We start from the raw sequence: 27,830 nt of genomic DNA, 5'->3' as shown, positions 1-27,830 counted from the left end.
TTCCAATAATTCATTTTCACTTTTGTTTCCCTTGCCTAAGGAGACATGTCTAGCAAGAATTTGCTGTGGCCAAGGTCAAAGAGGTTGCTGTCTGTGTTCTCTAAGATTTTGATGGATTCCTGTCTCACACTCAGGTCTTTCATCCATTTTGAGTTTATCTTTGTGTATGCTATAAGAAAATGGTCCCATTGCATTCTTCTACATGTGGCTGTCCGAATTTCCAGCACCATTTATTGAAGATAAATTTTAAAGATACCCTTTTTCCATTGGGTGTTCTTTCCTGCTTTGTCAAAGATTAGCTGACCATAGAGTTGAGGGTCCATTTCTGGGTTTTCTAGTCTGTTCCATTGATCTATGTGTCTGTTTTTGTGCCAGTACCATACTGTCTTGATGATGACAGCTTTGTAATAGAGCTTGAAGTCTGGCATTGTGATGCCACTAGCTTTGGTTTTCTTTTTCAATGATTCTCTGGCTATTCAGGGTCTTTTCTGTTTCCATATAGATTGTAGGGTTATTTGTTTCAGCTCTGTGAAAAATATTGATGGCATTTTGATAGGGATTGCTTTGAATGTGTAGATCGCTCTGGGTAACATAGGCATTTTAACAATATTCTTCCAATCCATGGGCATGGAATGTTATTTCTATTTCTTTGTGTCTTCCTCAATTTCTTTCAGATATGTTCTGTAGTTTTTAGAGTTTAGATCCTTTACCTCTTTGGTTAGGTTTATTCCTATGGTTTTTGGTACAATTTAAATTGAATTGATTCCTTAATTTCTCTTTCTTCTGTCTCATTGTTAGTGTATAGAAATGCAGCTGAGGGGCGCCTGGGTGGCTCAGTGGGTTAAGCCGCCGCCTTCAGCTCAGGTCATGATCCCAGGGTGCTGGGATCGAGCCCCGCATCGGGCTCTCTGCTCAGTCGGGAGCCTGCTTCCTTCTCTCTCTCTCTGCCTGCCTCTCTGCCTGCTTGTGATCTCTCTCTGTCAAATAAATAAATAAAATATTTAAAAAAAAAAAAGAAAAGAAAAAAAGAAATGCAGCTGATTTCTGTGATTTTATATCCCACCATGTTACTGAATTCCTCCATGAGTTCTAGCAATTTTGGGTGGAGTCTTTGGGTTTTCTACATAAAGTATCATGTCATCTGTGAAGAGTGCAAGTTTGACTTATTTGCCAGTGACTGAGAATTTTTAAAGATTTCTTAATTTTGCTTGGTTCTGATACTTTCATACCTGTAGCTTTCCTCTTTTCATAGAAGGCTTGTTTTTTTTGTAGTATGAAATATTTCATTTGACACTGTAGGTGACTCTACTGTGGAGAAGTGTGGAAATAGGCTAATAAGCTTTCTGTTACACGTTATGAGGTCTAGGCACGGCAGGACTTGACCTTGAAGGCCTATTGTAGTTTAGGGCTTCTTTATATAAAAGGACATAAAATTAGAAATGCAGAATTAGACTCAAGAGTCCACATTTATTTAAAAGTAGAAAAAAGTAGCAAGTTGGAAATTTCAAAAAGCTGGGAAAAAAACTGAAACATCACCCAGATCCATAGAAATAATATTTCTGTTAATGAACTGCCAACACATCTGTATAATAATTTTCCAGACTAGCTTTTGGCTCCAAATAATTGCAATCTTGTTTCTTCTCTACAATGCATATAATTCTAGTGCTAGATACCATATTTATATAATTATATGGCTTCTGTCTCTTACCTTAACAAACAGTGCTGGATAATTCACTATTGTGAGCAGTAGAAGACTTTCAGAATCCATTTGTATATCAGGAAAGCCAGTATAACTATACAGAGAAGTTACTGCAAGCCACATAGATAACTCCCAGTTAAGTTCAAACTAAATGTATCCCAGGGTTCTAGAAGGGTCCCATGCAAATGAGGAGCCCTGAAATGTAAACTTCAGTAGCTCCACAGAAATTCTGTCCTTTAAATATCATTCTATCATAATGCACCCCCCTGGTTAAATTTGCCATTGTCTTAAGGATAATTAAAAATTTGGACACCATGAACACGAACAATACAAGTGAAGTGATGGCAAGTTTGGAGACAAATATCCTTTAAAATATTTCTCAGGGTGCCTGGGTGGCGCAGTGGGTTAAGCCTCTTCCTTCACCTCAGGTTGTGATCCCAGAGTCCTGGGGCTCTCTGCTCAGCAGGGAGCCTGCTTCCCCCTCTCTCTCTGCCTGTCTCTCTGCCTAGTTGTTATCTCTCTCTGTCAAATAAATAAATAAAGTCTTAAAAAAATTTCTCATACAAACAAGGAAGATACACATAAGGACATTGTTTCAAGATATTATTGTTTAAGAATTGTTTGTTGGCTTTACCAAAGAGTGCTGAAGGAAATAAAAGCACTAGGAATTAATTCTTACATGTTTTTTTGATTCACTGTCATTCATATTATATCCTATTTAAAAATCATTTAAGAAATTTACCTTAAAAGTCATAGACACTTTCTTATTATTTAGTTTGCATTTTTAATCTATCAGCAATATCTGCAAGACCACCAATAAGATCATTGATTGTTTCATGGGGCATAGTCACATTATTAAAAATAATAATTAAAAACAATAATAAAAAAACCCAACCAAAACCAACATAACTTTGTATCAAATATGAAATTCTGTTTGGTTTGATGATGTTGGGAAATGTCTTGACTACTTAATAGTGCACACTATGCAGGTCCTCCTTTGTTGAACATTAAAACTATAGCAATAGGAATAGTTAAGATTTTGCAGTTGATTGCTCTGATCCAGGCACCATCTAGTTAAGTGTTTTTACATGTATTTCTTCTTCTTTTTTTTTTTTTAAGATTTTATTTATTTATTTGACAGACAGACATCACAAGTGGGCAGAGAGGCAGGCAGAGAGAGGAGGCAGCAGGTTCCCTGCTGAGCAGAGACTCCCCACAATGTGGGGCTCAATCCCAGTACCCTGAGATCCTGACCTGAGCCAAAGGCAGAGGCTTTAACCCATTGAGCCACCCAGGCACCCCATACATGTGTTTCTTCTTTAATTCAAAATAGTTCTATGAAGTAGGTACCATTTTGCAGATGAAGAAACTGAGGCTTAGAAAATTTCTATGAAAATCCTAGATCTATGCAGTTTGTTAAGAGGCCTAGTGTCTGATGTAGACTTTTATTTATTTTTTATTTTTTAAAAATATTTATTTATTTATTTACTTATTTATTTTAGAGAGAGAGAGAGTTCAAGTGCACAAGCAGAGGGAGGAACAAAGGGAGAGGGAGAGAGAATCTCAAGAAGACTCCGCACTGAGCCTGGAGCCTGATGTGGGACTTGGTTTCACAACCCTGAGATCATGATCTGTGCTGAAACCAAGAGTTGGACTCTAAACTGACTGAGCCATCCAGGGTCCCCTGACATAGACATTTAAAAAAAAAAAAATCTACTCTGCAGTATTGTCACAGAAGCATAAAGGGATAGCAGGAGGGTTTGAAAGTCACAGATAGCACTTGAATGACTACCACTTTTGAAAAGAAGAAGCCCTTCATATAAAGGACAGTATAGCACAGGAAAAGACATTAGAAGTCCTGCACCGGAGTCAGAGCATGCGGGGTTGTATCCTGGCTCCATCATTCATTTACTAGCTGGTTGACTTTGGCAAGTTGCTTAACTTTCTGTGCCTCAGTTTCCCCTTCTGTTAAAAGGGGATAAAATGAACGAGGTATAAGATCTAATGAAGTGATACAAAACATTTAAACCAGTGTCTGGTTTGAATGTTTAAATGCAAAAAAGTGTAAGTTATTATTGCCCATTAATATTTAAGCTTATTTGTCTTTTGAAATAGAGTATGTGGCATGTGCAATACTAAGTAAATAGTACAGAACAATTTCTTTATCTTGTCTTTTCTAATGCATATAGTATTTAGTTAAGGACCCCTAGGTATATTGGAGAATGCATTCATAGCAATGTTATAATATCAAAATAAAAATGCATTTTTGTTTTGAAAAATGAAAACACTTCCCAGGAAAATAAAATTTTAAAAGTTTGTACCATATTTATATTTTACTTTTATTTAAAGGATGTTGCCACTATGTGGAAAAATTTTCAGTCCAGGTATGTTTCTGTAGATGTTATGACTTTTCAAAGCTTAATCTACTATTTATGTTATAAAATTATTAATATCTTGTAGCTCAGCAGAAACAGTAATATAACATAATGAGAAAAGTTGCATCTCCGCTCCTGATACTCTTAATAAACACATTATTCATTTTTTATTCAATTTAACTGCAAATAGCTATATTGAAAACATTGCCACAGGGTACGTTTCTATTTTAGGGTGACAGGAAAATAACTCCTGAAGACTCTCAGAAGTGTGAAACAAAATATAAATTGTAGAGTAGATGGAAAAACATAAAAGATTCTGATCTCTATGAATAACTGTATTTCCCAAAGGAGTAAACATTAATGACTTTAATTAGATTGTAATTGCTCATGAGAGCAAGTTCTTGCATGAGGTAAAAATACCTGACAATGCATTATGACTGAGCGTTTCTGTCAGCACCATAGAACAGATTAATGGCAATGCCATTTGAAGGCGGGGCATTCCCTAGATGTAAACTAAGCCCTTAATCAGTGCCAACATGATGAAAAGCCACTCTTCTAATTAGGTCAAATTCTATTCAATCTTGACAGTTTTACATCATGTTGGGATTTAAGACGGGAGTGTATCTATGGAAGGCTCCAGGAAATTGTTTCTTATGGATAGTTCTTATTTCACAAATGGTATAGAAATAAACAAACGAGATTTTTTTTGGGGGGGGCATTTTCTTTCATTCTTCTCATTTACTTGGAGGAATCTTGACATAATCTGGTTTGGGCATAGATTTAGGAATTTCCTTCTATTTCCTGGGCACAGTGTTGGAGTCTGTATTTTCTCCATCACCACCCTTGGCCCAGGGAACTGTTAAGAATAGATGCGTTTTACAGTTGCCTTAGGTATTCAAATAACTCAATCACAGGCTGAAAATTTTAATCAAGGATTTTCAGGCCTTACTGCTAAAACGGGTAATATTTACTGATCTGCCAAGTTCCTAAATTTTTAATGCCTTCTTAATTTATCTTGTTTTTGATACTTTTGAAGGGGAAAAAGCATCTGGAGTTGTGCAGATCTCATCCTTACAGGACTTTCATGGATCATGTTTTTAGATCAATCTAGTAGTCTGAGTCTGGGCATTTTGCATAACAGATGTCACTGAGATTTTGTAATGAGTCTATCTGTCACCAGACTCACCATATTTCACTATGTTGACTCACATTTCCTGTGATACCTTTCAGAGCTTGTTAACTTCTTCCAAAGCCTCAAGTTCCATGTTCAATGCAAATTAGTCAGGCAACATAAATCAGTGAAGCAGGTGAGGGAAGATGGTATCCAGCTTCTGTCTGGTAGGGACAACTGATACTCAACCATATGGCTTGTGGTACCCACTGTAACTGGACCTTTTGAGTAAAAAGGTCTGGAAATCTATTTGTAATGTAAAATCTTGATAGTTAAATGTTAGCAACTAATTAAAAAAAAAAACTTAGTAAACCCAACTATACCAAAGCTTGTTATCCTTTTATGACATCTATATAAAAATTTGACACTGTGTCAATCTCTGTTATATTTCTTTTCACACTATAGACCAAAACCTAAATGCATCTGAAGAGAAATTATCCAAACCAATGTATTCTAGCATCATATTCTACTATATGTTTCAATTCCAGGTAGTTTCTAAAATTAATGCATTTGTAATTTAGTTACATATGTTTTTGTATGACCGATAGTATAATACAGCAGTGATAATGAGCCATATTCAGAGAGGGAAAAAAAGTGAGAAATTTACCCCATTGGTGAATATCTTGTTCTGCTGTTTATTTAAATGTTTGGGCTTCCATGCTGCTGGGTGGATTAAGGAACAGATGGGGGAGTTGTGATTTAATAGCACAGAGTTTCAGTGCCAGTTCTGCCTTTAACTCCAGGTGCCCCTTGGCAAAAATTCTGTGCTGTAGAGTCTTGTTTCGAAAAGGCACTCAAAACAATTAAGATACTCTGAAATTGTAAAATGGAATCTAAAAGCTTTTAAGTTGTAGAGGATGTAATTCTGGATAAACCAATTTTTAGTATCATAAAAAGAATTTTATATATAGGTTATATGGGTGGTATACATAGAGAAAGGCAGACACACAGTCATAATATGTGTGAAAATCCATTTCCATTTGGAATGAAATTCTGCATTGCTGCACCATGAATGTCTGACATAGATTTAAGAGGGCAAAAAGGAAAGAATGGAAAGGTCACAGTGAAGTTCAAAATTGAAAATGAAACGGCAAGCAATTAAATGAAGACTAAATGAACTTAGATAGAAGTAGGTGATATTGGCTAGTTGTTGGTAGGATTTATTTTAGTTTTTTTCCAGAATTAAGAGAGAAATTGCTTATTAAAAGCAGTTTTGTCCTTTTTAATCAGTAATGTCTGCCTATACTTTACCGATAGATTCATATAAATTTTGTAACATGTGACCTTGGAATAAAGTATTTTTTCCTCACCTACTGTGAGACCAATTATAAGTCAAATACAGGATCCATTTTAATTAGTGTGGCACTGTGAATAACCGTGGCATTTAAGGGTTTGGCCTGACAGCTCTGGGCTTGAATCCCAGTTCTGCTTCAAATGAGGTATGCACCATTGGGAAAATATGCTGCTTTTCAATCCTCAGTTTCCTTATCCACAACTGGAGACAATAATATGATTCATATCAAGGGGCACTGCAATGTTTATAGAAACTAGTCTATGTTTCTGTGTTTACAACAGCACCAGCCACATAGCAGGGGCTTAAGAAGTCGTGGCTACAATTACTATTACACAATGAGTGATCCACCAGTTCAGAATGGGAAGAATTTTTTCTTGATTAGTTTCCTCAGTAAGCAGTCATAGGAACAAGGTAAAGAACTGACAATGTATTGGAAAACACTGTCAAAAGGGCATGCAGGATATGCATTATTTAGCAAGGTAAAGAAAGTCTGATATGTGTCCTAGTATTTTTAAATAAAATTAAAGAGGATTTGAAGAATTATTAAAAGGACACTTCTGTTTACTTGCAGAGTGACTGAAAAGAAAAGACTCAAACACATGTAGATTGCATTAGGAGATATTTGGAATAAAACTGAAACCTGATGTGACACACTGAAATGAAATTATGTGATAATTTTAAGAACTTCTTTGTAGTTTATATTTCTTTGGTGGACTGTTGACCTTGAGGGTTGGTATTGTTAACCTTGAGGTTAATAATTCCGCCAGTATTTTTTTTTGTCCAGTGGCAAAAACAATATATTCAATATAAAATTTGAATAAGAATAGAGGTACTATTGAAAAATAATAGCTTGTGGATTAGAATTAACAATTACTATGGCATTTCCCCACTGCCATTAAAAAAAAAATTAGCAGTGGCACTTTTTACTTAGAATAACCTGAACAATTCTTGGACTTCTACAAAATTTTAAACTTTTATTTTTATGGGAACATATAAAGGAGACAAAGGACACTTGGCCATAGTATGGTTATAAGTTCACAGTGCGTGGTTTGTATAACTAAATGTTTTCAAGCTGGGATTTGAAAAAGTAGTCTGTGGGACAAAGATCAGAAGTTTCTATAACTAGATTTGGCTAATAATTTAATATAGAAATATGTGGTAACAGAATACAGAATCTGGACTATAACTTGGAAACAAATTCCAAGACCAAAGCAATTTGAAGTTCACTATGGGACTTATTAATATCGCTAAAGAGCATACTTTATGAAAGAATCAAGGAAAGTTACTGCTTAGGCATGTATTTTTATTTTTCTGTCGGCGAGCTTCTTTTTTTAAAAATTTATTTATTTATTTATTTGACACAGAGAGAGAGAGAGAGAGAGAGAGAGAGAGGGAGCACAAGCAGGGGAAGGAATAGGCTCCCTACTGAGCAGGGAGTCACACTCCAGGCTGGATCATGGGATGCTGAGCCAAAGGCAGACGCTTAGCTGACTGAGCCACCCGGGTGCCCCTGTAGGTTAGCTTCTTATCTACAACTTCAGTGGGTCCACAGGACAAGACCACGTTTAACACACATTGTGGAATCATGTATTATTATTCAAAATAGCTTTGTGAGAAAGGGAAAGTATTGGATCCTAAGGGTGACTTAAACATACAAAAGATGTATTAGATATGGCAACACAGTTGAACTCAAGTGTTTTGGCAAACTGAAGGTGGTCAACAAATTATAAGACAAGCAACGTCTGTAAAAATCTATGAAACATGTCTATGGCTGGAATTCGATCATGCAGTCGGTTGTAGAAAACCTGAAACATGTTGGGTGGTCAACATTTGCGGAGTACCTTTTTACTAGGTATGGGGGGAAGAAAATCAAAAGAGTTGGTGCGAGATAGACCAAGAAGACGTTAGTATAATCTATGCCTGGGCATGAGATCACGATGCAGAAGCATCTGAGATCCTGTCAGAATAAGGCTGAAGTCGCCAAACCAGTTGTGAAGAATGACTGTCAGCCATCTGGCACTTATTCAGAGTACAGGCACTTGTTCTTATCGCCATGAAAATATTTCAAAATATTAAGTTACAGAAGTGAATCTGGGCGCATTTTAAGATGATTATGTACCACCCTACCCCCGAACTTTGCCTTTTTTTGGTCTCTGTTATAAATGGACCAAGGACCACCTTCATGTACTTCCTTAATATTTATATGATAAAAATTTTTTTTAAAAGATTTTATTTATTTATTTGACATAGAGAGAGAGATCAGGCACAGAGGCAGGCAAAGAGAAAGGAGGAAGCAGGCTCTCTGCTGAGCAGAAAGCCCGATGCAGGGCTCGATCCCAGGATGCTGAGACCATGACCTGAGCCAAAAGCAGAGGCTTAACCCACTGAGCCACCCAGGTGCCCCTGATAAAATATTTTTAAAACTGACTTTCTCACTAAAGAGGGTTTATATAATTTTCATAAATGGAAAACTAGTATCATTAGTCATAAATACTTGGTAACTTTACTTAAAAGTAAATAATGAAAATAAGTGTCATTAAATTCTAACTACTTTGGCCTCTGGAAGGCTTTCATCCTGAGGCATATTCTCTCTTTGTTAAAATAAACATAAAAAATGCCCATATCCTTTTACCCAGCAAATGCAACTTCTATGAATGTTTACTGGAGATTTGTTTATGATGGCACCAAATGACCTATGTCCAGATTATCTACTGAAGCACTGTTTGATGTAGCAAAAGATTAGTATAGAATAAATGCTGACTGATAGTGATTAGTGAAATGTTACGGTGCATCAACACAATGGTGCATCAACACAACACACTTCCACTGTGTGGAAGATACTATGTCAAGTAGATTGTTATGTGAAAAAAAATTCATTTGAAAGGGCGCCTGGTGACTTAGTTGGTCAAGCACCTGACTCTTGGCTCAGGCTCAGGTCATGATCTCAGGGTTGTGGGATCAAGCCATGCGTTAGGCTTGGTGTTGAGTGTGGAGCCTGTTTGGGCTTCTCTCTTTCCCTCTCCCTCTGCCTTCTCCACCACCCACCTCATGCTCTCTCTTTCCTTCTAAAAAGATTAAAAAAAAAAAAAGATTCATTTGTAATATATACCTATACACACAGATTTTTAAATATCTTATAAAATATTTATATTTTATTTTATACATTGTATATATTTTATGTAGTATTATTTATTGTATATATTGTTTATATCCTATTGTTTATTATATGAATAGAATACCTCTGGGAGGGCGCCTGGGTGGCTCAGTGGGTTAAGCCGCTGCCTTCGGCTCAGGTCATGATCTCAGGATCCTGGGATCGAGTCCCGCATCGGGCTCTCTGCTCAGCAGGGAGCCTGCTTCCTCCTCTCTCTCTCTCTGCCTGCCTCTCTGCCTACTTGTGATCTCTCTCTGTCAAATAAATAAATAAAATCTTAAAAAAAAAAGAAAAAAAAAGAATACCTCTGGGAGTCTTGATAAGAAACCAGTGACAGTGGTTGTATCCTGTGGGGAGAAAAGTGTGGGCAGATGGCTCAGAGGGGAGCAGAAGGGATCCTTACTTTGTGTTTCTCCTTTTGGACACTGTAAATCACAGAATGGCAGTTAAAAAGCATAGGTTCACTTGCCTGGGTTCAAATCCTTTCTCTGCTGCTTACCAGTAGTGTGACCTTGAGCAAGCTACTTAATTTTTCTCTGTCTCAGTTTTTAATTGATAGAATGAGGGTATTAATTATATTTACCTCACAGAATTATAATGAGGATAAAATAAAATATGTGAGAAGTGTTTAGAGCAGTGCCTGGCATGCGGCAAGACCATATAGACGTTTGCAGTTATTTTTATTCTTATTCCATGTGCTTATTTGATCATTACAAAAAACATACTTTTGGAGCCTAGGTGGTTTATTGGTTAAGCATTTGCCTTCAGCTCAGGTCATGAAATAGGACTCTCTCCTCTGTTCTCTGCTTCTCCTTCGGCCCCTCCCCCTCCTTCCTGCCTTTTGCATGCTTTCTCTGTCTCTCTCTCTCAAATAATTAAATAAAATTTAAAAAAAATTTAAAAACCCGAATACTTTCTTCAAAGTGTTTCTCTAGCAGGAAGTGACAGCTTGGCTTTTGGTACATGATAATCAGAAGGTATTAAATGAATAAAAGGATAATACCTGTCTCACTCTAGTATTTAATGTTAGGTCTGCATAGCTCCTAAAACCATCTTTGCTTTTTTTTTTTTTTTTTTTTTAAACCCCCACTTCTAAAGATTGCATAAAGGAACCAATACGATGAAATGTCCATTCTACATAGATCTGTCTTGTGCTCCATTTCTAAACATCTGTCTTTGAGCGTTTTTGTTTTTTGCTTTTTTTTTTTTTTTTTTGGTCAGCTCGCATTCTCCATATTCTCTTTTCTAGTGCTTTCATCCTTAGGATCAAGGTCCACTGGAAACTCATGAAATCAATTTAGTGGGTTAAAAAAAAATAAATAGACAAAAGCAGAATAGAAAATATCAGAGTTGGGGCGCCTGGGTAACTCAGTGGGTTAAGCCACTGCCTTCGGCTCAGGTCATGATCTCAGGGTCCTGGGATCGAGCCCCGCATCAGGTTTTCTGCTCGGCTGGGAGCCTGCTTTCCTTCCTCTCTCTCTGCCTGCCTCTCTGCCTACTTGTGATCTCTGTCTGTCCGATAAATAAATAAAACCTTTAAAAAAAAAAAAAGAAAATATCAGAGTATTCTCATCACAGTAAAGCCAAGTAATGTTTTGTGAAAGTTGTGTGCCCCCCGCCAAAAAAAGGTCTGAAAATTGTCACCTATTTCTGAAAACCCGGTGGCAATTTCCCCATTTTCACGGAGGTGATTGTGCAAGTTTCTAGTGTTGTGTGTTTGAGGATGAAAGTCTTGTCCAACTGGGAACTCCTTGGACCAAGTTGGAATTTCCAGTAATACTGGACTAGACACAGCCGTCCCTAGCACTCAGTCTCAGCACCCTCACCCCAGCAGCCTCAGGAATGGAGGGAGTGAGGGGAGGATCAGAAGTTACCAACTAGAGGTTTGGGTCAATTGAAATAGTAGATTAAAGGCCCAGAAACTATATAATTCATTGGTTCAGTCCTAAAATGAGAATATGCCAAATAGCTCAGCATGTTCTCTTGTTTTCAGATGTTCTCAGAATTAATATGGCAATCTTATCTTCTTCTTTGGAATATAAAAATATCAGACAACATTAACACTTCTTGTCATGATTCATTCATTTATTCATTCATTCATTCATTGAAGTTTTAGTTAAATTCCAATTGGTTAATGTACAGTGTAATATTAGTTTCAGGTGTAAAATTTAGTGATTCATCACTTAGATACAACATCTGGAGCTTAACACAAGCATGCTCCTTAATCCCCATCACTTAGATAACCCATCTCCCCCACCGTCCACCTCCCCTCAGGCAACTCTCAGTTTGTTCTTTATGTTAAGAGTCTGCTTTATGTCACCCCCCCTTTCTTCCTCCTATGTTCATCTGTTTTGTTTCTTAAATTTTAAATACTTGAATATCTTGATGCATTTAAATATTTCTTATATTCTTCTGTGTATAATGTTCACTGTTTTCTCAGTGTAAAAATTTGTGTTCCTGTCCTAATTATAAGAAAAATTAGAGGAAATTTTGAGAACAGAGAAAAATATAAAGAAAATAAAATTATATAATAGATGCTACCAGAGAGATTATTTAGAGAATTTAGAGAAGTAAAAGGAAGAAAAATTAAAGTTACTCATAACTTCACTACTCAGTAATAAATACTGGTTTTTGTGTGAATTTAAAGTGTATTTGTTAAACAATCATAAAATTTGTATGGAGCCACAAAAGACCCCAAAGAGCCTAAGCAATCCTGAAAAAGGAAAGCATAGCTGAAGGCATCACAATTCTGGATTTTAAGTTATATGACAGAGTTGTAGTGATCAGAACACTATGGTACTGGCACAAAAAGGGACACATATATCCATAGAACAGAATAGAAATCCCAGAAGTGAACTCAAACTAGATTGTCAATTAAACTTTGACAAAACATGAAGGAATATCCAAAGGGAAAAAGACTGTCACTTCAACAAATGATGTTGGGAAAGCTGGAACATGTAAAAGAGTGAAACTGTCCCACTTTCTTTCACCATACGTAAAAGCAAACTCAAAGTGGATTGAAGACCTGAATGTGACACTTAAACCCATAAAAACCCTTGAAGAGAATACAGGCAATAAGTTCTTCAACATCAGCCATAGCAACTTCTTCCTAGATATGTCTCTTGCCAAAGAAGACATAAAGATCGCCAATAGACACATGGAAAGATATTCAACATCACTTATCATCAGGGAAATGCAGATGAAAACTACAGTGAGATACCACCTCGCTCCCATCAGAATGGATAAAATCAACAACACAAAAAACAACAGGTGTTGGTGAGGATGTGGAGAAAGGGGAACCTTCTTGCATTGTTGGTGGGAATGCAAACTGGTGAAGCCATTCAGAAAAAGGTATGGAGTTTCCTCAAAAAATTAAAAATAGAACTGCCTGTTATCCAGGAATTGCACTAGTAGGTACTTACCCAAAGATACAAAAATACTAATTCAAAGGGATATAAGCACCCTGATGTCAATAGCAACATTATGTACAATAGCCAAATTATAGAAACCGCCTAAGTATCCATCCACTGATGAATGGTAAAGAAGAGACAGTACACACACACACATGCTCACACACACACTGGAATTTACTCAGACATTAAGAAGAACGAAACCTTGCCATTTGCAACAGCATGACATGGATGGGGCTAGAGCGTATTATGCTAAATGAAATAAGTTAGTCAGAGACAGAAAAATATCATATGATTTCACTCATATGTAGACTTTAAGAAACAAAACAAATGAGCAAAGGGGAAAAAAGAGAGAGGGAGGCAAACCAAGAAACAGACTCTTAACTATAGAGAACAAATTGATGGTTACCAGCAAAGAGGTGATTGGAGGGATGGGTTAAATAAGTGGTGAGGATTAAGGAATGCTCTTATGATGAGCACTGGTGTTGTATGGAAGCTTTGCATCACTAGATGGTACACCTGAAACTAATATCACGCTGTATGTTAACTAATTGGAATTTAAATAAAAACTTAAAAAATAATCAAACAAACAAAAAAAACAACACTTATATCTCTCTTGTGGTTATCTGTCCATGTCCATTGTATGATTAACACTGACACAGCATTATTAACTAAACTTCAGACTCTATTTTGATTTCTCCAGTTTTCCAACTGTTTGCATAGTTACCCTCTTGTTTTGATTGTAATAACTTCTTGGTAAACTTGAGAACCACTTTGTAGAAAACATCCTGAGATTTTTTTTTTTTTTAAAGATTTTATTTATTTATTTGAGAGACAGAGAGCTCAAGTAGGCAGAGAGGCAGGCAGAGAGAGAGGAGGAAGCAGGCTCCCTGCGGAGCAGAGAGCCCGATGCAGGGCTGGATCCCAGGACCCTGGGATCATGACCTGAGCTGAAGGCAGAGGCTTTAATCCACTGAGCCACCCAGGCGCCCCACATCTTTAGATTTTTATTTGAATCTTATTAAACATGTAGATTCAGCTGTTAAGATTGATAACTCTATGATACCTAAGTTCCTAATCCAGAAACATCATATATATTTCAGTAACTAAAGGCTTCAGAAGCAGTCTCCACTTGCTATAAACTATTCACTTCCCATTTCAAGTTTCTACAATTATGTTGTATTTTATCAAGATATCTTTTGTGTCTCTCACTAACATTTTATAGTCTCTTCATTTAGAAACTGCACATTTTATGTTAAAGTTATTTTTGGGTAACTAAAATTTTAGGTAGATATTTTCTCTGTACATTACAATAATTTTACTTCCTCTAGTTAGATAGCTGTACTTCTTATTTCTTTGCTATGTTTTACTGACTTGCCTAGAATTTTCAAGATAACAGAAAATAACAGAAGTAACAAATAATAAGAACCAGAGATCTTGTAATGCTCTTATAATGATGAAAATGGTGATTTTATAATGTCCTGGGTTATAAGAGGAGAACCAGAGAATGTTTTTGTAGGTCAAATGAAGAAAGAGTTTGGGGAAGAAAGGAGGGATAGACAGGATGCAACACTGTTTATAGTTCAAATAGAAGGTGAAAGAAGATTATTCTTTGGACTTATCATGAAGGTCAAAGATAAATTTGGCCGACTGTACAGGGCAGTGGCCTCACTGGAGTGCTATAAGAGAAAAGGAGAAGAGAGAACTTGGAGACACCAAGTATAGACAAAAATTTCCGGGAGTTTTGCTTAGGAGTCACAAAAGAAATAGAGTTGTAGCTAGTGAGTAATGTGAGAGCAGAGAGATTATATTTTTTAGGGTGGGAGATACAGCAAGTTTGTATGGTGAAAGGAATAACCAAGTAGAGAGATGAAATAGTTGCAGGAAAGAGAGGGAAGAATTGCTGAAGAAATATCATTGTGTGGGGGCATGTACATAATTTACAAGTGTAGGGGTTGGCCATTGACAGGAGTTGGACAGTTCATCTGGGAAGGCAAGGCTTATGAACAGAGATGTTGGTAGGTAAATGTGGGAGCAGTTTGTGCAAGTTCTTTTCTGATTCTTTCAACTAAGTATGAAGACAGGCAGGAGGTGGTATAATTTGAAGAGAGACCAGAAGACGTGGGGTAGTTGGCTAGGAAACTGGGAGAGGCATTATTAGGGGATTCCATGAAGGGCTGTCTGAAATTAGTGGGAAGGAACTTAAACTGAGGTTGGTTAGTCTGGTTGAATGATTTTCTCCATCACCCTTCAGGTGCACAAGACAGTTGCAGCATCAGTGCATTCACTCAAGGTTGGAGATTTTCCAGGCAATAAAATAAAACAAAAGGACAAAGGAGTGGTTAAAGAGATTGACAATGTAATTTAAAGTAGGTAAGGAAGAAATGAGAACAGGAGGGGGTTGAGAGTGAAAAGGATTAGTAGATTTTTAGTTTGTCAACAAATCCAATGATTAACTATGTATTTGACTTTTGTTCTGTTTGGAATATATGTTGAAATATGAGAGCAATCAACATTTTCAGGCTACGGCTTTGAGATACTATCAGTCACACAGTAAAGGACCTCTATCCAGTTCTCTGTTTAATGAGAACTTGGGTCTATGAACTGGACTCAGGCATTGTAGTCCCCAGTTTTAACATTCTACCTTGTAGAGCTAATGTCTCACAAGGGAAATAAATTTGGAAATTCATCTCTGAATAATAAACTATTTTAAAAAGATTTTGGGGCACCTGAGTGGCTCAGTCAGTTAAATGGCTAACTCTTGATTTCGGCTTAAGACGTGATCTCAGTGTTGTGGGATTGAGCCCCTTGTTTGCCTCCATGCTCAGTGGAGAGTTTCCTTCTCTCCCTCTCTCTCTTTTTTAAATAAATAAATAAATAGATAAGTTTCAGAATAACTTACTAAGAAACAAGTCTTAGACATGATCAACAAATGGTATATAAATTTCAGCTGTCCTAGATAAAAGAGAGGTTTTGAATGCAGAAAGTCAGAAATAGAAATAAATGTAGAAAATTAGAAAGAACAGAAAAATCAGATTGTGGAAAAAAAAGAAACAGGGGTAAGTATGTCATATCTATATCTATATCTATATCTATATCTATATCTATATCTATAATCTTTGTATTTGGACCTGTATGTCCTTGTGTTGGGTAGGTAAGAAGAGGATGACCAAGAGTATGTGTAGGGATGGTAAGTGATCAGCCAGGGCAAACAGAGTGGGCAGAAATCCATCCTAGAGGGGAACTTTAAGAACTCAGGGTACTTTCTTACGCACTCAGATTTACCCCTGAAAGGGATAGAGGTAACAAAATGAAAAAGGGGACAAATTTCAATAGGGTGGAGGCTCCTGGGTGGCTCAGTGGGTTAAGCCTCTGCCTTCGGCTCAGGTCATGGTCTCAGGGTCCTGGGATCGAGCCCTACATCAGGCTCTCTGCTCAGCGGGGAGCCTACTTCTCCCTCTCTCTGCCTGCCTCTCTGCCTACTTGTGATCTCTCTCTGTCAAATAAATAAATAAAATCTTAAAAAAAAAAAAGTTCCGATAGGGTGTTACCCAGTATATCACAAGAAGAGAGTTGGCATTTGGGAGCCCGCCAAAAGATAGAATTTTATCTTTTTTTTTTTAGCTTCCTAGAGAAAGAAAGTTTCCTAGCTTTGCTAGGTTTTGTGGAATTTTGATTAAGATACCAGACATCCCAGCCATAGTTTTTAGATAGCTTCTGTTAACAATATCAATCTAGATGTTTATCTCAGTATAATCAAGCCCATTTCTTTCTTTCTTTCTTTCTTTCTTTCTTTCTTTCTTTCTTTCTTTCTTTCTTTTTCCATAAAATGCAGCCTTTTTATTCCCCTTAGAATTTGAAAAGCCTTAATAAAGTTTCATTCACTTCCATTTTGGGGGAAAGTAAGAATATTTTTTAATTCTTCCTGAAGTCAAGTCCAGCCCAGTATCAATACAGGATCCCTTTCCAGACTTTCCTACACCCTAAAGAGATGTTGCCCTAGCCTCAGTTTCCGAAGAATCATGGAATGTTAGTGATAAAGGACCACAGGGCTGGTTTAACCCAACTCCTTCGTTCTAAAGATAAAGACCTAGAGGAATGAAGTGATTACCCAAGGTCATTCAGCTAACGACTATGTGAGGGTGAGACTATCACCCAAATCTCCTGACTTTAAGCCACAATTGCTCCACTAAACCATGCACCCCAACTGCCCTGTTTCATTTTTGTCCTTCGCATGCCTTAAGTCATAGATGTGGTCATTCTGTGAATTCTGTCATGCATTCAAAAAAAATCTTTTTTTTTTTTTAAATTTCTTTTCAGAGTAACAGTATTCATTGTTTTTGCATCACACCCAGTGCTCCATGCAATATGTGCCCTCCTTAATACCCACCACCTGGTTCCCCCAACCTCCCAACCCCTGCCCCTTCAGAACCCTCGGGTTGTTTTTCAGAGTCCATAGTCAAGCCCATTTCTTTTGAAAATGCAATACCTGTTTATTTTCAGTGCTTAAGTTCTGCAAAACAAAGGCATGATCAATAATTATGGTGAAATACTTTAGTTTTGAATGTCATTGGCTCCACTGCATAATAAAAAAGTTATCTAATTACTGGAATTACTTCTAAGGAAGCTTTCCTACCCTATCTTCCCTAGTCCTTTTATTCTGGTGAACTTTCTAGAATACATATACAATATGTTGCTAGTTATTTCTATCTTTTATCTTTGATCTGGCAATTTTATGGTATTGTATATGGAATCTAACTAGCAAGATACATATTATTTTATGGTTTTTACATAGAATTTTTATTGCCTAGGATAGTTTTTTGGGAGTAATTTTAAATAGAAAGTCATTAAAAAGCCCCTCAATTATCTAAACATGCTGAAACATTTTAAGAAGAAAATTCATGTATAAAACAAAACAGATGGCATATTTTTCCAGGAAAGTTGTACATCTTCTATGTTTTAGATTCTGAAATGTATATTAAGCTAAAATAATAGAAAGTTACACTTAAAATATAGCTGCATTTTTCTAGGTGTGATTGACTGCAATTTTAAGTAAAGGCTACTTAGAAAAAAATCCCTTCCCTGAAGGGTTTTATAATATGCTTATTTGAAGTCTTACTCAACTGTCTTAAACACAAGAAGGAAAATACAAATCAAACTATACTCAATAATATGAAACTGCAGTAGCAACAAATATAATTTTTAAAAAATGACAGTAGACAAACTGTTGTCACACAGTTTCAGGAGAAATATGTGGGCAAGCAAGTTATGGGCAAAATTCAAAAATTGTAGTGGATTTTTCTGGGCAATCACATTGCCAAATACTGCTGAGTCAAATACATTTCCTAGTATGCTTTTACTTTCTGTTTATTACCCTTTCTTCAATTTATGAAATCATTAGAATGAAGTGTAAATGCTGTAAAAATGTCTTTAAAGTAGATATTGTTGTAATAGTGTCAAAAAGTGAATGGAATTTGAATTCCCTCATTCTTTTGCTGTGTTCAATTGATACCAACTTTGACCAGGACAAGACCTGGGAATCTTGGGCTTCCTCAAGCTTGGTTTAGTCCTGAATCTGTCTGATAGCTTATGATTGCTCAAATGTTGGCACAACTTATATACCTCATTTCTTTTATTTTTTATTTTTTTATTATTAACATATAATGTATTATTCATTTCAAGGGTACAGGTCTGTGATTCATCAGTCTTACACAACACAAAGTGCTCACCACAATACATACCCTCCCCAACATCACCCCCCCATTCCCCCATCTCCCTCCCCTCTGGCGACCCTCAGTTTGTTTCCCAAGATTAAGAGTCTCTTATGGTTTGTTTCCCTCTGGTTTCATGTTGTTTCATTTTTTCCCTCTGCCTTGTTTTTAAAATTCTGCATATTAATAGATCATATGATAATTGTCTTTCTCTGATTGATTTATTTTGCTTAGTGTAATACCCTCTAGTTCCAACCACATCATTGAAAATGGTAAGATTTCATTTTTTGATGGCTGCATAACATTCCATTGTGTGTGTGTATGTGTGTGTGTGTGTATGTGTATACACATTTTCTTTATCCATTCATGTGTTGGTGGACATCTGGGCTCTTCCCATAGTTTGGCTATTGTGGACATTGCTGCTATAAACATTGGAGTGCAGGTGCCCCTTTGAATCACTACATTTATATATTTAGGGTAAACACAGTATTGTAATGGCTAAGTCATAGGATAGCTCTATTTTCAACTTTGTGAGGAACCTCCATACTGTTTTCCAGAGTGGCTGCACCAGCTTACATTCCCACCAGCAGTGTAGGAGGGTTCCCTTTCTCCTCATCCTTGCCAACATCTGTCATCTCCTGAGTTGTTAATTTTAGCCATTCTGACTGGTGTGAGGTGGTATTTCATTGTAGTTTTGATTTGTATTTCCCTGATTCCAAGTGATGTGGAGCACTTTTTCATGTGTCTATTTATGCCTCTCATTTCAATGACAGTTTTCCAAAATCTTTATGTAGGCTGATTTTTTTACTTCGATAACCCCCCCCAAATATTTATTAAATCAGTCATTACTATACATCCCAGAGAGATTCCAAAGTCCTATACTAAAGAGATATTTTCAGAATACTCACATTGGAAGGTTCTGTGTTCATGTTAGTGTTGCTCAAATCATTCTTAGAATTGTGTGCATGTGTTTATATGTGTAATTATTTTTTGAGTAGATTCATTGTGGCAAATACTTATTATGAGGATGGAGCCTTTTTTCCTTTTTTAAAAAAAATATTTATTTTTGGGAGAGAGGTGGGGGAGGGGCAGTAGGAGAGGGAGGGAGAACCCCAAGCAGAGTCCATGTGGAATGTGGCGCCTGTCGTGTGGGCTCAATCTCAGGAACCTGAGCCAAAACCAGGAGTCAGTTGCTTAACTACCTGTGCCACTCAGGTGCTCTTGTTTTTTGTTTTGTTTTGTTTTTTTAAAGATTTTATTTATTTATTTGACTGACAGAGATCACAGGTAGGCAGAGAGGCAGGCAGAGAGAGAAGGGGAAGCAAGCACCTGTCGGGGACCGCCTGTGGCCAAGGAAGTCCCCGCCATTATAAGATGGCGCCTGGCCAGGTGCCAAAACAAACCTCCCCGTAAACAAGTTGATATCGGCCACGGCCCATGTCAGGGAGGAAAAGCAGACATTGGATAGACTAACTAGGGGAAGCTTAGCAGCAGGTCTGTGATTGGATGTCTTGAGAATTTCTGTCTTCTGATAGGGTGCCCTACTGCATATAAGCAAGTGTGGTATGATAATAAAGAGAAGCAACATTAACAAGATACCAGGCTACGTGTCATTCTTGCCGGTCGAGAATGATAGGCTCCCTGCTGAGCAGAGAGCCCAATGCGGGGCTTGATTCCAGGACCCTGAGATCATGACCTGAGCCGAAGGCAGAGCCTTTAACCCACTGAGCCACCCAGGTGCCCCTGTTTTTTTCTTTTTTAATATAACTTTTCTGTCCTCTGATCGTAAAAGTTTATCACAAAAATAATAGAAAGTGATAATCTTTCAAATTGCTTGAAAAATATTTGAAATGAGAAGGGACCCACACCACAGACATTCTAATTAAAATGTCAAAAAATGGACGCCTGGGTGGCTCAGTTGGTTAAGCAGCTGTCTTCGGCTCAGGTCATGATCCCAGCGTCCTGGGATCGAGTCCCACATCGGGCTCCTTGCTCAGAGGGAGCCTGCTTCTCCCTCTGCCTCTGCCTGCCATTCTGTCTGCCTGTGCTCGCTCTCTTCCCCTCTCTCTCTCTGATAAATAAATAAAGTTTTAAAAAAATGTCAAAAAAGTTAAAAAGAAGGAGAGACTATTAAATACAGTAAGAAGAAAACAACTTTAATGTACATGGAAACCCGTATAAGACTACTAGCAGATTTTTCAGCAAGTTTGTAGGCTGGAAGAGGATGGCATGATATATTCAAAGTACGGAAGAAAAAACCTGCCAACCAAGAATACTCTGTCTGGGAAAATTATCAGTCAGGTGTGAGAAGAGATAAAGAATTTTCCAGATAAGCCAGAGCTAAAGGAGTTCATCACCACTAAATTGGCCTTACAAGAAATGTTAAAGGGCTTTGTTAAGCTGAAAAAGAAGGGTACTAACTAGTAAAAAGAACACATGTAAAAGAATAAACCTCACTGGAAAGGTAAATATATAGTAAAGGTATTGTATTAATTACTTAAAAAGCTAGTGTAAGGGTTAAAAAACAAAAGTAGTAACAACAATTATGATTATAATAATAAGGGATACAAAAAATAAAAAGTTGCAAAATGTGACATCAAAAACAAAGCATGGTAAGGGGAAGAAAGTAATAATGATGAGCTTTATGATAGATTCAAACTTAATTTTGTTATCAACTTAACACAGACTGTTATAGATATAAGTTGTTATATGTAAACCTCATGGAAACCATAGAGAAAAAAACTGTAGTGAATACACAAAAGAGAAAGAAAAAATATAAGCATCCCTCTAAATAAAGCCATCAAACCCCAAATGAAGAGAATAAGAGAAAAAGAAAAGAGCAGAGAGGAACTACAAAAACAGAAAACAGTTAACAAAATGCCAATAAATACATACTTATCAGTAAAAACTTTAAATGTAGATGGACTAAATTCGCCACTCAAAAGACATAGTGTGGCTGAATGGATAAAAAAAGACCCATCTGTATGTTACCTACAAGAGACCCACTTTAGATGTAAGGACACACACTCTGAAAGTGAAGGGATGGGAAAAGCTATGCCATGCAAATGGAAACCAAAAAATAGTTGGAGTAGCTCTCCTGAAACAAAAGAAAGGGAAGACTGTAGTAAGACACAATGAAGGGAATTACATCATGATAAAGGGGTCAGTCCAAAAGGTGATATAACATTTCTAAATATTTACACACCCAACATAGGAGCACCTGAAGAGACGAAGCAAATATGAACCCATCTAAAGAGAGAGATAGACAACAATACAACAATAGTAGGGAACTTGAATGTGCTACTTAATCAATTCAGAGAGAAAATCAATAAGGAAACATCAGCTTTAAATGGCACATTAGACAAGATGGACTTAGATATATACAAAACTTTTCATTCAAGAGCAACAAAATATGCATTCTTCTTTAGTGCACAAGAAATATTCCCAAAATGGATAATAATAAATTTAAGAGGGTTGAAATCATACCAAATATTTTTTCCAAGTACAATGTTATGAAACTAAACTAGAGATTAAACTGGAAAATTCACAAATATGTGGCTGTTAAACAACATGCTATTGAACAACTGATGGATCAAAGAAGAAATCAAAAGAGAAAGAAAAATACACATTGAGACAAATGAAAATGGAAACACAGTATATCAAACTTTATGGGATGCACCAAAAGCAGTTTTAAGAGGGAAGTTCATAGCAATAAATGTCTACTTCAAGGAACAAGAGAATTCACAAATAATCTTAACTTCAGGTATACTCAAGGAACTAGAAAAGAATAAATGAGACCCAAAGTTAGCAGAAGGAAGGAAATAACAAAGATTAGAGCAGAAATGAATGAAATAAAGACTAAAAAGACAATAGAAAACATCAGTGAAGCTAAGGGTTTATTCTTTGGAAAGATAAACAGAATTGACAAACCTTTAGCTAGACTCACCAAGAAAAAAAGAAAATCAGCAATGAAAGAGATTTACAACTGATAGCACAGAAAGCAGAAAGGATCATGAGAGTCTAGTATGAACAATTATATACTAGCATTGGACAGCTGAAAGAAATGGATAAATTCCCAGAGACATACAAACCTATCAAGACTAAAATCCGAACAGAACAATTGCTAGTATAGAGATTTAATCAAATTTAAAAACCTCCAAAGTCCAGACCAGACAGCATCATTGGTGAATTCTACCAAACTTTCAAAGACGTATTATTACCAATTCTTTATAAACTCTTCAAAAATAATAAAAGAGGTAAGTCTTCCAGGTTCATTTTATGAAGTCAGCATTACTGATACCAAAATCCAACCAGGAAGCCATAAGACAAGAAAATTAAGGCCAGTGCCCTTGATGAACACGGATTCAGAAATCCTCAGCAAAATATTAGGAAGCCGAACTCAACAATATATTAAAAGGATCATAGACCACGATCAAATGGAATTTATTCCAAGAATGCAAAGGTGGTTCGACATCTGCAAATCAGTCAGTGTGATGCACCACATTACCAAATGAAAAAAAAAAATCATAGGATCATCTTAATAGATACAGAAAAAGAATTTGACAAAGTTCAACATCCATCTATGATAAAAACTCTTAACAAAGCGGGTATGGAGGGAATATACCTCAACATAATAAAGGCCATGTGTGACAAAGCCCACAGTTAACATCATACTCAATGGTGAAAAGATGTAAGCCTTTCCTTTAAGATCAGGAACATGACAGTGTAGTCCTGGAAGTCCTAGGCAAAACAATTAGACAAGAAAAGATATAAAAGGCACCTGATTCAGAAAGGAAAAAGTTAAACTGTCTTTACTTGCAAATGACATGGTATACATAGAAAACCATAAAGACTCTATGAGAAAACTGTTAAAATGAATAAATGAGTCAGTAAAGTTGCAGGATGAAAAATCAATACTCAAAAGTCTGTTGCATTTCTTTCTACACACTAAGAATGAACTACTAGAAAGAGAAGTTGAGAAAGCAATCTCATTCACACCTGTGTCAAAAAGAATAAAAGACCTATAATAAATTTAAGCAGGGAGGTGAAAGACCTGTTTTGAAAACTACAAGATACAAATAAATGGAAGGATGTTTCATGTTCACAGGTTGAAAGAATTACATTGTTAAAATGTGCACACTGGTACCCAAAGCAATCTATAGGCTCAAAGCAATTCTTATCAAAATTCCAATGGCATTTTTCACAGAAATGAAACAATCTTAAAATTTGTATAGAACCATAAAAGACCCCTTATAGCCAAAGCAATCTTGAGAAGAACAAAGCTGGAGATATTTCACACTCTGATTTCAAACTGTATTACAAACCTATAGTAATTAAAACAGTATGACATTTGGCAAAAATAGACATATACATGAATGAAACAGAATAGAGAATTTAATTTGCACCAGATAAGCTATCTAACTCTATCAGATAGGGTCAAGAATCGAGAGAATAAAATTTCTTAAAGATTAGGTGAAGCTTTAGCTGTTAATTATTTACTTAACCTTTAAATATTTACTTAGCTTTATACAGAGTCATTGCTTGTGCTCCCTTGATATTAGGGGATACTTTTATTTTTCTCCTAGTTGTTGTGTACCTAATTTGGTCTCTTTATCATAGAAGATCAAAAGTGTATACCTTTGTTGTATTATTCAGATATAGATAGTATTTTAGTTGAAATCTGTAGCTTCCAAATCTACCTGAGAGCCTGGCACATGATAGGTCCTCTATAAATATTTTGTAATTTTCTCTGAAGATACTCAACAGGTTGCTATAGGAGATGAGATGATCTAGAGGATTCCCCCTTTCCCTCTAATCTAAATGTTTTCCATTACTATATGCAGTAGAATGTATTGCTAAATGTAGTGTAGGAACCATAGTATTGAAATCTCCGATCCTTCTGTAAAAAGAGAAAAGAACGACCTATTTGAATCAGACATTTGACAATGACAGTGTATATTAGGCAGGGGCAGGCAGAGACTAAGAGACCTGGCAGAGTCTAGAATCTAAAGGTTTGAACATTAAATTTGAACATCTGACCCCTCAAGGTCAGTCATTCTAGGGAGTGGTCTCCGAAAAATGTACTCAAAGTCATGTTCCAGATAGTGAAGTTGAATTTTGGGGGTATGTTCTTAAAAGATATGAAAAGTATTCTCTAAAATGTAAATATAATTCTAGGATGAGTTGTTTCAATTCAGGATAGGAGAGAAATACTGTTAGTTTCCTGTAATAGGAGGGGTCTGGATGGTGCCTGAGGACCAGGGATCAGAAACTCACACATGGGCGATAGTCTAGTTTCTGAGAGACTGGGTCATAAAGCAGGGACACTGGATGAATATGGGGAATGGAGGAGATTGGGACTCATTTATGTGACAAATACTTATTCAAAAATGTGTAAAGCACTGTGTAAGACAAAGGAAAATGGCCAGTACCAGCGACTAAGACTACAACACAGTGATTGAAGAATTGTAGTGTAAGTTTTGAAATGGTTCAACAGTAAGAATGATCTAGAATTTAGCCACTGTCAGGGTGGGCTGAAACCTCGGGTGGAATTTATGTGCATCAGCCCAGTACCTGGGCTTACACAATGCTGAACAAGGCAGTACAGAGTCATTTATTTTCAGTTGCTTTGGAGGATGATGGTTTAAGGTAGTCAAGGGTAGACCAAGGAAACAAGCTTTTCCAAAGAGCCTTGGTTCTGTGGACCCAAAGGACAAAATTGTTTCTGGTTAAATCTCACAGACAAAGTTCTAACCTGCCAAGAAGGAAATTATTTTTTAAAAATCTGGGTCGCCTGGGTGGCTCAGTGGGTCAAAGCCTTTGCCTATGGCGAGGTCATGATCCCAGAGTCCTGGGATCGAGCCCCGCATCAGGCTCTTTCTCTGTCTGTCAAGTAAATAAATAAAATCTTAAAAAAAAAAATAAGAAAAAATCAAAAATCAAAAATCTTAAATCACTCTAAGGGGCCAGAGCAGCTTTCCACATAGATGACTGCCCAAACCTTGTCATTTCATTAGAGAAGGAAGATCTTCCTCCCACCTGGCCTGCCGATTATTATTTAGAAATTTCTTTATGCTGTGTAGATGTGTGAAATTCTACCATGCCTCCTCATTAGTCCAGCTGAAAACTTATAGGAGTTGAGCATGAATTGGTTAATTAAGATCTATATTATTTTAATCAGTGAGGAAAGGGTATGGGTGTGTTTTAAAAGAGTGAATCTAAGAGAGGGAGGGGAAATGTTACTAATGTTCTAATGGGTGACTAATATAAAGAAAAGGGAAAGATATAAAATGCCTGCAAATCATCTTTGACTATTTTAAAACTCTTCCTTTCAAGGAGACAGAATAAAATTTCTTGAGTGGACCCCCTGTCATCCTATACTCTTTGAAATGATAACAGTATTTTTGCATTATGCCGATGGTGTTCTCTTTATAGATTCCAAATTCCCTGGTTAACCTGCTGAAAGGTTATTTTGTTGCATGTGGAACCCAATAAAATTATTGATTTCTAAAGTGTTTGTAGGGTGAAACTCAATTCAGTGAATAAATTAATAAAATGAATAAATGATAAAGGAATTGAAACGTAATAAATTAATAAAAGCTTCAATGTAAAATGCCTTTTAATATGTTCAGGAGGGAGTGTTTCAGTTACTAAATGGATTGCAGTTAAATGAATTAAAAAACAAAATAAATTTTAAAATGCTCCATTATTCATTAAAGTACTTTAGTGCCTCATTAATCTATTTTAGATCACTTAGGCCCATAAGTGCCTATTGTCAAAAGCTGATAAAGTGTGAGCAATTGCTTTTCATACCCTCCAGTCAACTGAAAGCAATAACACTTCTTAAGGTGTTAAGGTCAAGTCTATAGGGCATAACGTAAGTATCTTTGCAGCTTGCAAACTTTTTAAAAGGGACATTTGGAGGAGTTATTTTTATGATTAGAGAGAGTCACACTTTAAAATTTGTTGTTCTTAAAAAAAATTTTTTTAAATGAAATGGAAGAAATTCTCAATTTTAAACAACTCCGTTTCCTTCCTTACCCAAAGACAGCACTGTTAAAGTAAGACCCCTCAGTGGACCAGCCTGAAATTTTTCCTGTGTTCCATTATCTCAGGTGCAACTTCCAGTTTGTTTTGAGCAATGTTGTAATCTCTGAGAGATAAGTTACATGTCCTTGAAACTCTAGGGCTTCTAAGATAAGGTAAATGTGTATAAATGATTTTACAGGCAAATTTACACTCTAAGTTTATAAACACGTATGATGGAGAGAGCACAGGATGCTGCTTCTGCACTTTGTGACCTCTGTTAAGTCTCAGTCTTTCTGAATTAGGAGGTGACAGATTCAATGGGGATAGCAGATTGAATGGCAAGGATGTTTCCTTCTAGGCCTCATGATCTCTGTCCTTTTAAAGGAAATGTAGAATAAGCAAAATCATAGAGGATAAGTCTTAACACTCAGGGCACTGAAGCAGTCATGAAAAAACAAAGTAAAACTAAAAGGTGTATTAGAATGTCTTTGGATAAATGGATTGAGGATGTTTACAGGTGGAAACTTTTCTTTTGTTACCCATAATCAATTAGGAACATCTGATTTTACTGTGGGATTTTTTTAAAGGATTTTATTTATTTATTTGACAGAGAGAGAGAGATCACAAGTAGATAGAGAGGCAGGCAGAGAGAGAGGGAGAAACAGGCTCCCCGCTGAGCAGAGAGCCCAATGTGGGGCTCTATCCCAGGACCCTGAGATTATGACCTGAGCTGAAGGCAGAGGCTTTAACCCACTGAGCCACCCAGGCGCCCCTGTATTTTGGAAATACTAAATGCAAAAAATATGCATTAGAATGATGAAATAAGGAAATTAGAACACTTTACTTTTTCTTAATTATAATAGTTGAAATTATTCTTTTGATTAAATGACAAGTTTGAAGGGCGCTTAGGAGAGTAGGGAGAAAAAGCACAGTAGTATTTTGGAACAGGAACTCTGTGCCTGAAATGAGATCTCATGGAGAAATATTG

The sequence above is a fragment of the Mustela erminea genome, chromosome 1 (assembly GCF_009829155.1).
Source record: "Mustela erminea isolate mMusErm1 chromosome 1, mMusErm1.Pri, whole genome shotgun sequence".
Lineage (NCBI taxonomy): Eukaryota > Metazoa > Chordata > Mammalia > Carnivora > Mustelidae > Mustela > Mustela erminea.
Note: the sequence above shows the minus strand (reverse complement) of the source record.